Raw genomic sequence first — 16453 nt, forward strand, 5'->3', positions numbered from 1 at the left:
TTTAGCAGCTTCCACATTAAAGAATCAGAAGGCATGGAATATGATATTCAGGAAGGCAAAAGATCTGGGTTTACAACCCAGAGTCACCTATCCAGCAAAACTGAGCATATTCTTTCAGGTTAAAAAAGTGGTCTTTTAATAAGATGAGTTCCAAGCATTCCTGAGGAAAAGACCAGACCTAAACAGAAAATATTATGTTCAAACACAAGATGCAAGAGAAGCCAAAGAAAGTAAACAAGAAAGAGAAAATTTAAGGGACTCAATAAGGTGAAACTATGTATTCCTACATGGAATGAGGATATTTGTAATTCTTTAATATTCTTAATAGTACTAGGGCAGTTAGGAGTATACTTAGAGCGAGGAAGGGGAAATACGCCAATTATGATGATATGATATGCAAAAAAAATCAAGTGGTGAAAAAGAGAACTGCATTAAGAGAAAAGGGAAGGGCAATTATAAAACACTATATATATATTATATAATACAAAGAGGTGTGAAAAATTATCATAGCAGAGGGGAGGATGAGGTGATGATGGGCAATGCTTAAACTTTACCCTCATCATAACTGGCTCAGAGAGGGAATAACCACTCTCATTAGGGTATAGAATTCTATCTTACCCTATAGAGAAGAAGGGGAATAAGAGAAGGGAAGGGAGGTAGTAATAGGAGGAAGGTGGAAGTGGGTGGATGGGGTGATAAAAAAGAAAAAACTGGTGAGGAGGAACAGAGTGAAAGGAAAAAGAACAGAATCAAAAGGAGAAAATAAGATGGAGGAGAATACACAGTTGGTAATTATAACTGTGAATGTGAATGGAATAAACTTACGCATAAAAAGGAAGTGGATAGCAGAGTGGAATAAAAATCAGAATCTTAATTTATGCTATTTACAAGAAACACATTTGAGGGGGGCAGCTGGGGTAGTTCAGTGGATTGAGAGCCAGGCCTAGAGACATGAGGTCCTGGGTTCAAATTTGGCCACAGACACTTCCCAGCTGTGTGATCCTGGGCAAGTCACTTAACCCCCATTGCCTAGCCCTCTGCCTTGGAACCAATACCCAGTATTGATTCCAAGACGGAAAGTAAGGATTAAAAAAAAAGAAACACATTTGAGGCAGGGTGACATATACAGAGTAAAGATAAGAGACTGGAGTAGAAGTTATTGTGTACCATTTAAAGGAAAAAAAAGCAGGAGTAGCAATCAATGACCTCAGACAAAGCTAAAGCAAAAAAAGATTTGATTAATAGAGATAAGGAAGGAAATTACATTTTGCTAAAAGGTCCTATTTTTTTTTTAAACCCTTACCTTCTGTCTTGGAGTCAATACTGTGTATTGGCTCCAAGTGACTTGCTCAGGATCACACAGCTGGGATGTGTCTGAGGCCAGATTTGGACCTAGGACCTTCCATCTCTACGCCTGACTCTCAATCCACTGAGCCACCCAGCTGCCCCTTAAAAGGTCCTATTAAAAATGAGGTAATATAAATATTAAGTATATATGCAAAGGATAAATTAAATAAACTTCAGAAAGAAATAGATAGTAAAACTATGTTAGTGGGGAACCTCAACTTCCCCATTTCAGATTTAGATATGTTAAACCAAAAAACAAACAAGAAGTGAAGGAAGTAAATAAAATCTTTAGAACTAATAGATCTCTGATGAGAACTGAATGGTAATAAAAAGGAATATACCTTCTTTCAGCAGTACCAGGTTCCTACACAAAAATTGACCATGTATCATAGCATAAAAACTTCACAACCAAATGCAAAAAAGCAGAAATTATAAATGCATCCTTTTCAGATCACAACACAATAAAATTTATAATCAATAAAGCTGCACAGAAAGGTAATTTAAAAATTTCTGGGTCAAAGAACAAATCATTGAAACAATAATTTTATTAATGAGAATGACGAGGAGACAAACCATTTATATTTCTAAATGCTTATATCAATAAAATTGAGAAAATGCAGATTGATAAATTAGGCATGCAACTAAAAAAAACTAGAAAAAGAACAAATTTAAAATCCTCATTTAAAGACTAAATTGAAATTCTAAAAATTAAAGAAGAAATTAATAACATTGAAAGAGAACAACTGAATTAATAAATAAGACTAGGAGTTGGCTTCATGAAAACAAATCAATAAAATAGAGCATTGGCTAATTTGATTTAAAAAAGAAAACAATCCAATAACCAGTATCAAAAACGAACTGGGTAAACTTATCACTAAGGAAGAGGAAATTAAAGCAACCATTAGGATCTATTTTGTCTAATTATATGACAATAAATATGATAATGTAAGTGAAATGGATGAATATTTACCAAAATACCAATTGCCCAGATTAGCAAAAGAGATCAATGATCTCCCTGAGAAAAAATCCACCAGGGCCGGATGGATTCATAAATGAATTCTATCAAACATTTAAAGAACAATTAATTCTAATACTAAATAAACTATTCAGGAAAATAGGCAAAAAAGGAATCCTACCAAATTCTTTTAATGAAAGTAATATGGTACTGTTACCTAAGCCAATAAGGACAAAAACAGAGAATGAAAATTATAGACCAATTTCATTAATGAATATTGATGCAAAAAAATCATAAATAAGATACTAGCAAGGAGAATACAGCGATATACCAGAAAGATCATTCACTATGACCCAGTGGGATTTACACTAGGAACGCATGGCTGGTTTAACATTAGGAAAACCATCCACATAATTGACCATATCAATAACCAAACTAACAAAAATCACAAGATTATCTCAATAGATCCAAAAAAAACCTGACAAAATACACCTGTTCCTATTAAAAACACTCAAAAGTATAGGAATAGAAGGGCCTTTCCAATAAATAGTATTTATTTAAAACTATCAGGGGGGCAGCTGGGCAGCTCAGTGGATTGAGAGCCAGGCCTAGAGATGGGAGGTCCTAGGTTCAAATCTGGCCTCAGACACTTCCTAGCTGTGTGACCCTGGGCAAGTCACTTGACCCCTGTTGCCTAGCCCTTACCACTCTTCTGCCTTGGAGCCAATACTGTGCATTGACTCCAAGATGGAAGGTAAGGGTTAAAAAAAACTGTATCCTAGATAATTGACAAAAAAAACTAGTTGAAATAATTAATAATTTTAGTAAAGTTGCAGGATAAAAAATAAATCCATACAAACCATTAGATTTCTATATAACCAACAAAGTCCAGCAGCAAGAGTTAGAAAGAGAAATCCCATTTAAAATCACTCTAAACAATGTAAAATATCTAGGAATTCAGGACAATTCTGAGGGACTTATGAAAAAGAATTCTATCCAGGTCTAGAGAAAGAACTGTTGGAGTAGAAATGCAAATGAAAACATATGATTCATCACTTGTTTCCCTACCCTCTTCCATTTTCCCTCCAGGAGTTGACAAGCAATTCCACTGAGTTATACATGTATTGTCCCCAAAACAATTCCATACTATTCATTTTTGTAAGAGAATCTTATTAAATTAATAAAACCCAATAAATTACCTGGTACTATACTTGTCAAGGCAATTGGCATTATATGAATTATATGAACACAATTACAAAACACTGTTCACACAAATAAAGTCAGACCAAAACAATTGGAAAAATATTAATTGCTCATGAGGAGGCCAAGCTAATATAATAAAAATGACAATTCTACCTAAATTAATTTATTTATTCAGTGCCATACTAATCAAACTACCAAACTATTATTTTATAGAACTAGGAAAAATACTAACAAAATTCATCTAAAGATCAAAAGGTCAAGAATATCAAGAGAACTTTCTCAAGAAGAGAACAACCTAAAAGATAGTCAGAACATCTGGGGCACTGGGGTAAGAAGGAAGTACAACCAGCAGGAGGCTACAGCAAGGAATAAGGAATAAGCTCTACCTCCATCCTCCATCCCCCATCCTCCATCTGTTGGTCCAGGTTCTGAACCTGAGCCCAAGACCACACATCCAGACTCTAAGGCCCTTCCTGGGTCAACAGTAGTACCCACATCCCTTAAAGTTCCAGGAATTCCAGCTCAAGGGGGTCTGTGCCTACACCTAAGCCTGAGGCTAGAATCTGAGCAGTTCTTGATCTGATCAAGCCCAGAATAAGACCAAATGCAGATGCCTATGCCTAAGCCTGTGGCTAGCATTTCAGCTATCAGCAGTTTCAGGGGTTAATTAAATCAGCAGTAGGAGGTGGCTCTCAAAGCTCCCATCAAACCATCTTGGAAGAACTGAAACTTGCAGCAATACTGACAAAGCTGAGTATAGACAGATGTGGAAATTTTATAAGAATTTCAGGAAATGGATATGTACTATGTTGTCACAAAATTATATTCATAACATCATGTTATAAAAAACATTTTCCCAGTTGTTTCCCTTCTAATCTTAGTTTTGTTTGTAGAAAAGTTTTTTAATCTAATATAATCAAAATTCATTTTACATCTGTTAACACTTTCTATCTCTAGTTTGGTCATAAATTCTAACCTCCAAAGATCTACCAACCAGTAAACTATTCTGTGTTCCCTAATTTTAGTTATGGTATCACTTTATATCTAAATCATATATTTGTTTTGATTTTACCTTGGTAAAGAGTGTGAGATATTGGTCTATACCTAGCGTCTGCCATATTTTCCAATTTTCCCAGCAGTTTTTGTTAAAAGAGTACGTTCTTATTCCAAAAGCTGGGATTTTGGGGTTTACACTAGATTGCTAAGGTTATTTACCCCTGTAAATTGTGTATCTAATCTGCTCCATTGATCTACCATTTTATTCCTTGGACAGTATCAGTATCAAATTGTTTTGATGATTGTTGCTTTATAGTTCAGTTTGAGTTCTGGTATCACTAGGCCTCCTTACTTCACATTTTTTTTATAAAATCCAAGATTAAAAAAAATTTTTGAGAGAAATTTCAGGAAAAGAAGCTCACTAACTCCATGAATTAAGAAAGTGAACTGTTTGAGGAAAGTGCCATAAAGAAATCTTCACTGCATCAAAAGATCCAGAATGAACTTTGGGATGTAATTGATTGAACTGAAAGGGATTGAACACATTTATTCTGAATGTAAACTCTTATGCCAACGGGGATTTCCCCCATTTGGCTTTTTATCAATGTGCCTAGCAAACACTGGTTTTGCTCTCTTCTATCTTTCTCTTATCTCCAACTATTGTGGTTTCCTCTTGGAAAGTACAATATTGTATGCACCTTTAGCTAGAATATCTTTAGAGGTATAAGCTAGTTATGTTAAATGACTTATTAGGGAGACTAGTCTCCCAAAGAATGTGGGGGGGGGATGTGAAGCTAGGATTAAATCTCCCCTTGCCTATTTTTAGCTAATCAAATCAAGAACTTAAAGTACCTCTACTTGACACTAAGTAAGAGAGTTGCAAGTCACTTGCTAAAGTGGGTGACAACTCCAGAGGCCACTCCCTGCTCCTGGGCAGTGCTAGGTAAATTGAAAAACGGGGATTGGTTCCTGTAAAGTGGGGAAGGGATGGGAAGTGAGGTGGAAAAAGGCCTATAAAATGTCCTGAACTTCCTGTCCAATGAATTTCTCCTTCAGATTTCTCCTTTGAACTTTTCCTCTGGAACTTCTCCTTTGAAGTTTGTCTTTGGACACTCTGTGTCAGTGAGCTGGACTGAAGGAGGAGACTCCTTCCCTGGATCCTGTGTTAGCTTGCTAAGTGAGTAGCTGGCCTTCCTTTCCTAGAAGAGGCTATGTTGGTGGAACCCTTGTTGAAGCCACCCCCCGGACCTCTGGCTAAAGATTATCCATCCCTGCCAGGGCTTAGCTGGACACCAAAGCAGCACTTAGGGTGGCAGGATAGACAATTCTCTGCCTTCTTACATTTTTCCATTTTCACTCCACCTCTTTGTAAATAAAGCCGCTAAAAGTCATTTTGACTTCAACTATAATATTTTAAAATCAGTAACCACAATATTACTTTTGAATTCTTATATTTAGCATAAAACCTAAAATTTAAATTCTTACAAAATGATGCCCATCAATAATTATACAATGATGGATGGTTTATCTAGAGAGCTGTAGATTGTCAATTGAAAAAAATTTTAAGGATTTAACTTCAATAAAGTTGCAGGATACAAAATAAACTCACACAAATCATCAGAATTCCTATATATTACTAATGGAACCCAGCAGGAATAAAAAGAGAATTTACATTTAAAATAACTACAAACTGTAAAAAGGACTGTAAAAAAATACTTGGCATTCTACCTGCCAAGATAACATGAAATATATGAACACGATTAAAGTCACTCTTCTCACAAAGATAAATCTAATTAATTGGAAAGATATTAATTGCTCATGGGTAGGCCAAGCCAATCAATTAAAAAATGACCATAGTGCCAAAAGTAGCTTACTTAGTACAATTGTAAACTATCTACAGAGCTGGGAAAAAATCTGAACAAAATTTATCTGGAGAAACAAGGGAATTAATGAAAAAAAAATGGAAGAAAAAGAGCCTCTCATTTTTACCCGATCTCAAAGTGTACTATAAACCTGTAGACATCAAAACAATTTGGAATTGTCTAAGAAAGAAAGATTGATTGACATAAGACATAAGAATGGCATCATAACCAATAGTGAATCATGTTCCAAAGAAGAAAAACACTGGCTCACAGGAAGTAAAATTGCTAATTTTGATTACATGTAATTAATAAAGTTTTTGTGCAAACAAAATCAATGTAACCAAAATTAGAAAGAAAACAAGATACTGAGGGGGGAAATTTTTTAAAGCAATTTTCTCTAATAATGGTCTCATTTCTCAACTACATTGAGAACTGAGCTATATTTATAAAAAATGATAGTCAAAGCATATGAACACAGGCAGTTTTCAGAATAAGAATTCACCAGTTGTATGAAAACATGCTCTAAATTGCCAATAATGAAAGAAGTACAAATAAAAAAACTGAGATATCACCTCATACCTATCAGAATGGCAAATGACAAATACTAGAGAAGGAAATGGAAAAATTGGAACCCTGAAGCACTGTTGGTGGAATTATAAACTAGTCCAACTATTATGAAGAATAATTTGGAACTATGCCCAAAGCACTATAAAACTGCATATACCTTTTGACCCAGCAATACTACTTCTAGATCTGTACCCCAAAGAGATCAAAGGAAAAGGATAATATGTATAAAAATATTTACAGCAGTTTTTTTTTTGGTGGTAGCAAAAAACTCGGAATTGTGGGTATATATGTTATTAAAGAATAATTAAATAAGTTATAGTATATTATTATGATGGAATACTATTTTACTATAAGAAATGATGATGGGGATAGTTCTAGAAAAACTTGGAAAGGTTTACTGAACTAATACAAAGTGAAGTGAGAAGAACTAGAACATTTAGACAATTAACAGCAATATTATAATGATAACTATGAAAGACTTGATTACTCTAATCAATCCAATGATACATGAGAATTCCAAAGGGCTCATAATAAAAAATATTATCAACCTTCAAAGTAAGAACTGATGGACCTTTAAGTGTGAACTGAAGCACATTTTATATTTATTTATTTTTCCGGGGGGTTGGGAGGGAAGGGGGCAATATGGATACTGTGACAATTTTACTAATTACCCCACAGCCTTCTCCAGCATTTTGCTGGATACTGCTCCCACTGATGGTTCCTGACTCAGGCCTGGACTACCCAGGCCATATATTCACCTACTTCTGCCACTGTGAAGCAGGTAGCCTAAGCCTTATCACTTGCCACAAGGCTGGATCTTGAGGAAGGACCTTGAACAATCTAATCACTTGACTTCCTCAGTTGATCTCTCCCTAGTCAAAGATATTCTGCCTGGATTTATTCTGCAATGATTAGCATAGTTCATTCGCCACCTCATTTTCTCATTCAGTGATTCTGATCTCCAGGCTCTAAGTTACTGGATGCCTACTGATATTTTTCTTAGTTGAAATCTAGCATAAATCTATAAAAACACACATTTAATTCTAAAAAGCAGAAACTCAACATATAACTAAAAATAAATATCTCCTTTTACATACATTAACTTTCTAAGTGAATACTCCAATTCCCTTTTTTCCTTATGTTTGCTTAAAAATAAAAAAAAAATCTCTGCTAAAATTTTACTTATTTAAGACAAAAAATGAAATGTTAAAATATCCAGATTCAAAAGTTCCAATTATTCTTCCTCTTTTCATCCCAGTAAATTTCATTAATACAAGAAAGAAAATCATCATTCCCCAATTAATGACATAAACAGAATTCTATTCATCAGTGATTACTAACAATTCTTACAAACTCATCACATTCTGAAGAAAAAAAATCTTTTGCCTATATTGAAGCTCATGTTACCTCTCAGGCAAACAAAAGATATTAGGAGAAGGGGTTAAAAATAATAAGTATTTTTTTAATGAAAGCAAATTAAACATTTTATAAAAATGATCTGTCAAAATATTTACATACTCATGAACTAATATAATTTTATGACAGAGAGAATATACTTACTTTTACTCCATTTAAAACTAATCTCTTACTAATTTTGACAACACTGAAAATTATGATAGTCAACATAATGGGTGCTTATTGAACAATATACTCTTTTAATATCTGGCCCATGAAATCGCTTAAGCTGAAATCACAATACTGTGTTCAAATCCCAATGAAAGGCCACTATTGCTTCAGCTACAAAAACTGTGGTCATCCTTTATGAGCCATCTTAAATTTTTCATAACATCTTTCTTGCCTACCTCCAAGATCCTGCAAAGTAGATGCAATCTCTTTTTCTACAGGACTTAGTTCTTTTCATATGAGACCAACTCTATGTGACACTTAAGAAATGGTGAGTATCTTAAGAATGATGGGGAGAAGACAACATGTATATTTCCATATATGAACTCATTTAGATTATTATAATCTCTGAATAAATTAAGTAATTTGCCCAAGATTACAAGGGTAGCAAGTGGCAAAGTTAGTATCTAAATCCAAATTTAGTGCTAATAGAAATGTTTCTCAGGATACTATACACATAAAGAGATAAAACCAAACCATATGCAAAACTCCTAGCAAAAAGTGATTTAAAACATGTACAGATAGGTTATTTATTGAGAGGGAAATAAGGTTATCTGTACTTAGCATCAGATCAAGTGTTAAACTCAATCTTCACTTTTAAATTAAAAATTAAATTAGATATTAAGGGCTTGTGAGTTTTCATTAAAAAAGTGGGAATTAAAGTATTCCTCAAATAACTCTGAATAATTTTTCTAAAAATATAAGGTACTGAAAGCTCTTTCCTAATATATGTTTAATTCTAAAATGTGAATTCTCACTGCTAACTTCCATTAGTATGTACTTAACAAAAAATCCATCATCTTATTTATGCCAAGCAAGAAGAAAAAAACTGATTTTATTCAATTTTACTTCATATATATGTTCTCATGAAGAAAAGTTCTTTTGTTTTTTAAGGACTGAAGATATTGGCAAGCAGTTCTAGTTTCCAAAACTATAGTAAATATCAAAATCCCCCCAAAAATGAAAATAGAAATTTAGGATTATAGAGGTAGAGGAGAATTTAGAGCTTATCTAGTCCAATTCTCATTCTAATGATAAAGAAACTGAGATCTGAAAAGTTAAGTGATTTAATCAAGTCACACAGGTATTAGAACAAGGTTATGAACCTAGAGCATGGGTTCCAAATCCAGTGTTCATGACACTATCATTTTTCTTTACTTAAAGGAAAAAACAGTCAAGTAGGGTGATTAAAAACATTAGTGCTAAATAAGTGCTTGGGTTTCAAACACACGTCCTTGTTCACAAGGAGCTCATTCTAATGGGAATACAACATTGCAAACAAATATGTACACATAAGACACACATCTATGATAAACTAGGAGAAATCTCAAAGGGATGTCATTAAGATTAAGGAGGAATGAGAAAGGCACAGAAATACCATGTATACTTTGATCAAATCAATACTCATTCAGTTTTTCAGATAGCTAAAAACTATGAATATCTGGCTTCAAAAGGACAGATTTAGGGGAAAATATTTTCAATTACAGCAGTAATTTACTTATTCTGCAGTCTAAAAGCACTCTCCCTGAGGAAACCAATATCATAGCAATCATGAAGGCCAGCAACCCTATTTTTAACCATTTAAAAAATTTTACCTCTAAATATAATCCCATCTTGTTAATTTTTCTATAGCATTTCCTAAAATGAGTCCACAAAATTTTTACTCTCAGTTTTTTAACTTACAAACAGAAAAGATAAATCATAACTTAATAAATTCATTGTAAATAACCCTTTCTATCAAAATGAACTATAAGGATGATCTTTAAATGAATAGAAAAAAAAGTTTGCTGCTTTCTTAAAAAGCAAAATCAATGAATCAAATATTTCAGATTTTTTGACAAAAATTAAGTAAAACTAGACTCTCAACATGAAAAAAAAAAGTTAAGATTTTATGTGAAGGCAAAATGTTAAATTATTTTAAAGTTTGGTTCATTGCTTAATCTGGATTAGGAAAAGTCAGGACTATGATATCTCTTATAATTAACGGAAACACATGAGAGTAATACCTAGGATTGTACCACTCCTTCCTATGTGAAAAGGGATTGGGGTTGACATTAAGAAACAAATACAAACCTGAAGATATGGACAAATCAGAAACTAGGACTTCTCAAGGATGCCAAAAATCTAAAAGGGGACAAATAGAAGTAGGGAATCTGGGTCCAAATTATATTTCACATTATGTGACCGCGAAAATGTGGGTTTCAAGACTTAAATTGCCAAACCTGTAAAGATAATTTTTAGTGTCTTGATTTTAAATAAAAAAATAAGTGGTCGCCATGGGAAAAATTCCCAAATGTGAAATACCCAAGTCAGCTGAGTTTTATGGAGATTTTAATTAATCGGAATGAAGGAATTAAGGGAAGGGAAAGAAACAGAGTAAGAGGAAATAGTAGGAAAAGGCTAGGTAGGGCCTAGGCCATTTGGCCTAGGCCTTTCTCTTTAAGGAGAAAACTAAGTCAGTCTTTTATCCACTCACCACAAGATTTTGTCCCAAGCAAAACTCCAACTAAGTTCAGAGGCCCAGTTACTCCAACTAGTCCGAGATCCAACTCCTTCAGAGAGCTTCCTGGCTCCTGACCTCCAATTCAACTTCCAAAGCTGAACTACCTCCAAAGGCCTCAAGTTTCCTCCTTTTAAAGAAAATTTTCTCTTGTGTCACCTCCTCTAAATTTTCACGTCTACCAATCACAGTAGACACTTTTCCTAGGACTGCCCATTCTTAGTTTCACCACTCTTTAGTTCTCACCTTCTCTAGGTAGATTATATCTTCTGAGTACTTCACACCTCTTTGCTAAGCTTGCCCTTTGTAAGTTGCTTGACCATTTAGTGATTAATTTGACCTTCATAGGTACTTAGCACCCTTTTGTATTAGATCTAAAAATAGACCTAGCTTAAGGGCTTTTGCCTCACTGTAAGTATGGGTTGGGGACTTTTTCTCATGGTTTCATCAGGAGTCTACAACTTTATCTTCCCCTAAAGCAGCGGTTCTCAACCTCTCAATCTGTAGCAATGAGAATACATAATGCGTATCAGGTATTTACATTCTGAATCATAACTGTAGCAAAATTACAGTTTTGAAGTAGCCACCAAAATAATTCTTTGGTTTGGGGTCACTGCAACATGAGGAAATGTATTGCAGGGTCACAGCATTAGAAAGGTTGAGAACCACTGTCCTAAAGTATGCCTAAGTATGGGTGGAGTAATGTTAGAATTCCCAATACATTCCTGACCAAGTACCTTCATTGTTTAAAATGGGGAATAGCCTTAACCAAATGTTCCAAGGTAGAGTCTGAGAAATTTTAAGATTCACAATTACACGAAATCAAGAGGCATATTACTAAAATCCTTGGGGTAAAGACTAGTTGTCTACTGAAATTCACCATTCCTATAGGGGCTACTAATTAATATTAACACTACTGATCTGCTCTGACACATCATCCATTGTACTTCACTGCTACCAAGGCTAGCCTCTGAGTTTGAAAATGATCCTGTTACCAAGAATGCTGGGATTTGGGAGGATGTCACTGATGAAAAAAACCCTTTTAGCTGAGGGCCTCACCTCATACTTCCCTTAAAACGGAGGGCAAGGGGGCAGCAGAGTAGCTCAGTAGATTGAGAACCAGGCCTAGAGACAGGAGGTCCTAGGTTCAAATCCGGCCTCAGCCACTTCCTAGCTGTGTGACCCTGGGCAAGTCACATGACCCCCATTGCCTAGCCCTTACCACTCTTCTGCCTTGGAGCCAATACACAGTATTGACTCCAAGACGTAAGGTAAGGGTTTAAAAAAAACACACAAAAAAAACTGAGGGCATTCACCATGTGCCATCCTATCACTCAGATACTCCCCCCCCCCCACTATTCCCTTCACTTCCATTTCAGTTGAAGAGGGAGCCTTCTAGCCAAGATCAATGTCTCTTTAAGCACTTTTGATCCCATTCCTTTCTACCTTCTTCAGCAGACTATGCTATCTATCATTCCTTTATCTTTTAAGTTCTTCCTAACTATGACTCCTTCCCTGATGCCTTCAAATACTCTCATCTCTGTCCTATCTTAAAAAATTCACATGACCTATTATTGTTTCTCAGATAAACTCCTAAAGAAAGCTGCATATACTTAGTGCTTTTATTTTTATCCCTCTCACTCTTCTAAGCCATTGCAATGACTTTCAACTTCATTCTGTTCTCTCCAAAACTCTCCATGAATTCTTCCTTAATTGCCAAATTAAAGGCTTCTCCATCCTCATTCTTAGAATCAGTGTGCCACAACATTATTTTTAATGGTATTAAAAATATTTATTTATTTAGAGTACTTTTCCATGGTTACATGATTCATGTTGTTTCCCTCCCCACTCCTAGAGCTGACAAGCAATTCCACTGAGTTTTACATGTGTCATTGTTCAAAAACTTCTATATTCATATTGCATATATATTCATATTTGCAATAGAGCAATCATGTAAAGTCAAAATCCCCAATCATATCCCCACTGAACCATGTGGTCAATCATATATTTTCTTCTGCATTTCTACTCTCACAGTTCTTTCTCTGGATGTGGATAGCATCTTTCTCATAAGTCCCTCAGAATTGTCCTGGATCATTCCATTGCTACTAGTAAAGAAGTCCATTACATTTGATTGTGCCACAAGGTTTCAGTTTCTATGTACAATGTTCTCCTGGTTCTGCTCATTTCACTCTGCAATCAATTCTTGGAAGTCTTTCCAGTTCACAGTGCTATGACATTATTGATCACTTTTCTCTTGTTGGATACTTTCTCCTGAGTTTTGGTGACATTGTTCACCCCTAGTTTTCTTCCTACCTGAGAGCTTATTCTCAGTCTTCTTTGCTATTCTTTGTGTGTTGGAAAACTCCCATTAATTATGGCAGTCTTCCAAGGTTTTATGCTGGGTCTTCATTTTTGCTTCTTCTACCCTATTTCACTTGGTGATCTCATTAGTTCTAATGGATTCAATCATCTATGTATGCAGACAATCCTAGACCTATATATCCAGCCCTAGTTTCTTTCCTTGATCTCTAGTCCTGAATTAATATATACCTTTCAGATACCTCAAATTAGAAATCTTGTAGGCATCTCAAAATTAATATGATCAAAACAAAACCTATTAATCTTCACCCCACTCCTTAAACATAGCATTGCTCTTCCCAACTTCCTATATAGGCTACTATCAATGTCCATAGATCACGTCATCCTCAACTCCTCACTATCTCACTAAATTATCAGTGGCCAAATAATATACATTTCTTCCTCTACAACATCTTTCACATACATTTCCTTCTCTCCACTTATGAAGCTATAACCTTCATTTGGGTCCCCTTGCCTGGACTGTAATCTTATAATTCGATTCCCAGACTCAAATTTAACCTCATTCTAATTGATCCTTCACAAAGCTTACCAAATGATTATTTGAAAGTATAGAGCAGATCACATCACTCTCTGGTGAAATAAACCACAGTGGCTCTCTTTTGCTTTGAGGAGCAAATATAAAATCCTCCCATTTGGTTTTAAAGATCTTCATAAGCTAGCCTTTTCAATTTTCTTATACATTACTCCCCACCATGAACTGTGTGCCTTTGCACTGCCTGTCTCTCATGTCTGGAATACTCTCCCTCTTTACCTCCAGCTCAAGTTTTCCTGGCTTCCTTCAAGACTTAGCTTAAATCTCATCTTTTGTAGGTCTCCCAACTTCCCAACTGCTAAATGCCTTCACTCTCAGATGTATTTCTACTACTTGGTAAGCAGCTTGTATGGTCTTAGTTATTTTCATGTTATCTCCCCCATTAAAAGGTTAGCTCCTAGAAGGAAGTACTGGGTTTTTTTTTGGCTTTTCTTTATTTCTACACTATTTAGCACAGGGCCTGGCACATTGTGAGAGCTTAGTAAATGACTTATGACTTGTTTTTAAATCAATAAGCATTTATTAAGGAAAGAGAGACTAAGTGGTATGTTAGGTAGAAAATGAGCCTTCAAAGGAAGAAATTGACAAATCTAGAAGTACTTCTTGGGGGGCAGCTAGATAGCTCAGTGGACTGAGAGCCAGGCCTCGAGAAGGGAGGTCCTAGGTTCAAATCTGACCTCAGAAACTTCCTAGCTGTGTGACCCTGGGTAAGTCACTTGACCCCCATTGCCTAGCCCTTTCTTAACTTGCTTCTGCCTTGGAACAAATACACAGTATTGACTCTAAGACAGAAGGTAAGAATTTTAAAAAAGGGGAGGGGGAAAAGACGTATTTATTGAGCAGTAGGTATGTGACAGGCAGTGCACATATAAAGACAAAAATAGTCCCTGCCTTCAAGTTTAATGCCTTCTCTCATAACTTAATAGACATGTAAATAACTACGTGAGAAACAAAATACATGTGTGTATGTATATACACACACACACATATATATATATAAATGTTATATACATTAATTGGAGATCATCAATAGAGGGAAGGCACTAGCATTAAAGTAGATTGTTGCAGAAGGCAGAATTTTAGTTCAGATTTGAAGGAAGCCCAGGGAAGTTAAAAGGCGGTGATAAGAGAGAGAATTCTAAGCAGGAGGGACAATGAGTGAAAATGCCCAAAGTTGGGAGATATAGTGTCTTGTTTTAAGGAACAGCAAAGAGAGCAATGACCCTGAATCACAGAAAACAAGAGGGAGAGTAAGGTACAAAGGATTCAGGTAATGAAGGATTCTTAAAAGACAAGAGAGGGGGCAGCTAGATGGCTCAGTAGATTGAGAGCCAGGCCAAGAGAAGGAAGGCTCAAATCTGGCCTCAGACACTTCCTAGCTGTATGACCCTAGGCAAGCCACTTAACCCCCATTGCCCAGCCCTTACCTCTCTTCTGCCTTGGAACCAATACTCAATATTGATTCTCAGATGGAAGGTAAGGGTTAAAAAAAAGACAGGGGATTTTATATTTGATCCTGAAGATAACAAGGAGCTGGCAGAGTTCACTGAACAGGGTTTGTTTGTGTTTGTATATTAATCTGACAGAGGAATAGAGGTTGGACAAATGGTGAGAGATGAAGCTGGGAGACCAATCAACAAGTTATTTTAATAATCCAGGTGTGAGAGGGATGAAGGACTTCACCAGAAGGGTGGCAGTTTTAGGACAGAAGGGGGCATGTATAAGAGATTTTGTGAAAGTAGAATCAACAAATTGGAGTGAGAATGATGACCTGAAAATGAGACTCAGGCTGATAGCCTAAGTGACTAGGAAGACCAAGATTTAAGTTTGGTCTCTGATACGTAGACAAGTCATTTAAGCTCTTAGTATCTAAGGCAATTTTTAAAATACTGTTACATTAGTGAGAAAATGCTACCCTGAGTTTTCTATACCAATTAAGTCACTGGTACAATTCCTATCTCTAGCCTCATGTGTCAGGCATCTTGTTAAACGCTGGTAATATAAAAATGTTATCATTTCTGTCTTGAAGGAATATGTATTTTAAGGGAAAAGATAACACACACACATATAAGTATATACAAATATATACTAAACAAATGTAAGATAGTTGGTAGTCCCTAAGTAGTTGGGAAAATCAGGAAATGCTTTATGTAAAGGGGGTATCCTTAAGCTGAATCTCGAAGGAAGTTAAGAATTCAGAAATCAAAGTGAGGAGACAGTACAAACCAGGTGTGAAGTACAAAGGTACAGGGACAGGAAATATAGTAGGAACTCGTTTTACATGACCAATAATGTTCCAAGGTCCTTCACATGAGTTGAAAATTATACAAATCCCATTATTTAATAAGTATTTCATATCCAAGCATACCAAGGCACTTTATGACTTTCCTTAAGCTTATCAGAGTCACTACCATCTGTGTTCTTATATTTTGGGGTCATTATTAATAACTAAATAGTGTTAATGAAAGAAAGAGAAGCATTGCCCTGAT

The 16453-nt window shown here is 35.4% G+C and overlaps 1 protein-coding gene across 4 annotated transcripts in view; it reads right to left on the reverse strand.

Moving 5' to 3' along the window:
- BTBD7 (BTB domain containing 7) overlaps positions 1 to 16453 on the reverse strand; it is a 107977-nt gene that overhangs the window by 75328 nt on the left and 16196 nt on the right. The window contains exon 1 of one of the 4 annotated variants that reach the window (XM_001370610.5): positions 1304 to 1632. The exons of the other annotated variants lie outside the window; for them this stretch is intronic. The gene's annotated coding sequence lies outside the window, so the exon portion shown is untranslated. Of the gene's footprint in view, positions 1 to 1303; positions 1633 to 16453 lie in introns of those variants that run through there. 4 annotated transcript variants of the gene reach the window in all.

Source organism: Monodelphis domestica, chromosome 1 (genome assembly GCF_027887165.1).
Source record: "Monodelphis domestica isolate mMonDom1 chromosome 1, mMonDom1.pri, whole genome shotgun sequence".
Classification (NCBI taxonomy): Eukaryota; Metazoa; Chordata; class Mammalia; order Didelphimorphia; family Didelphidae; genus Monodelphis; species Monodelphis domestica.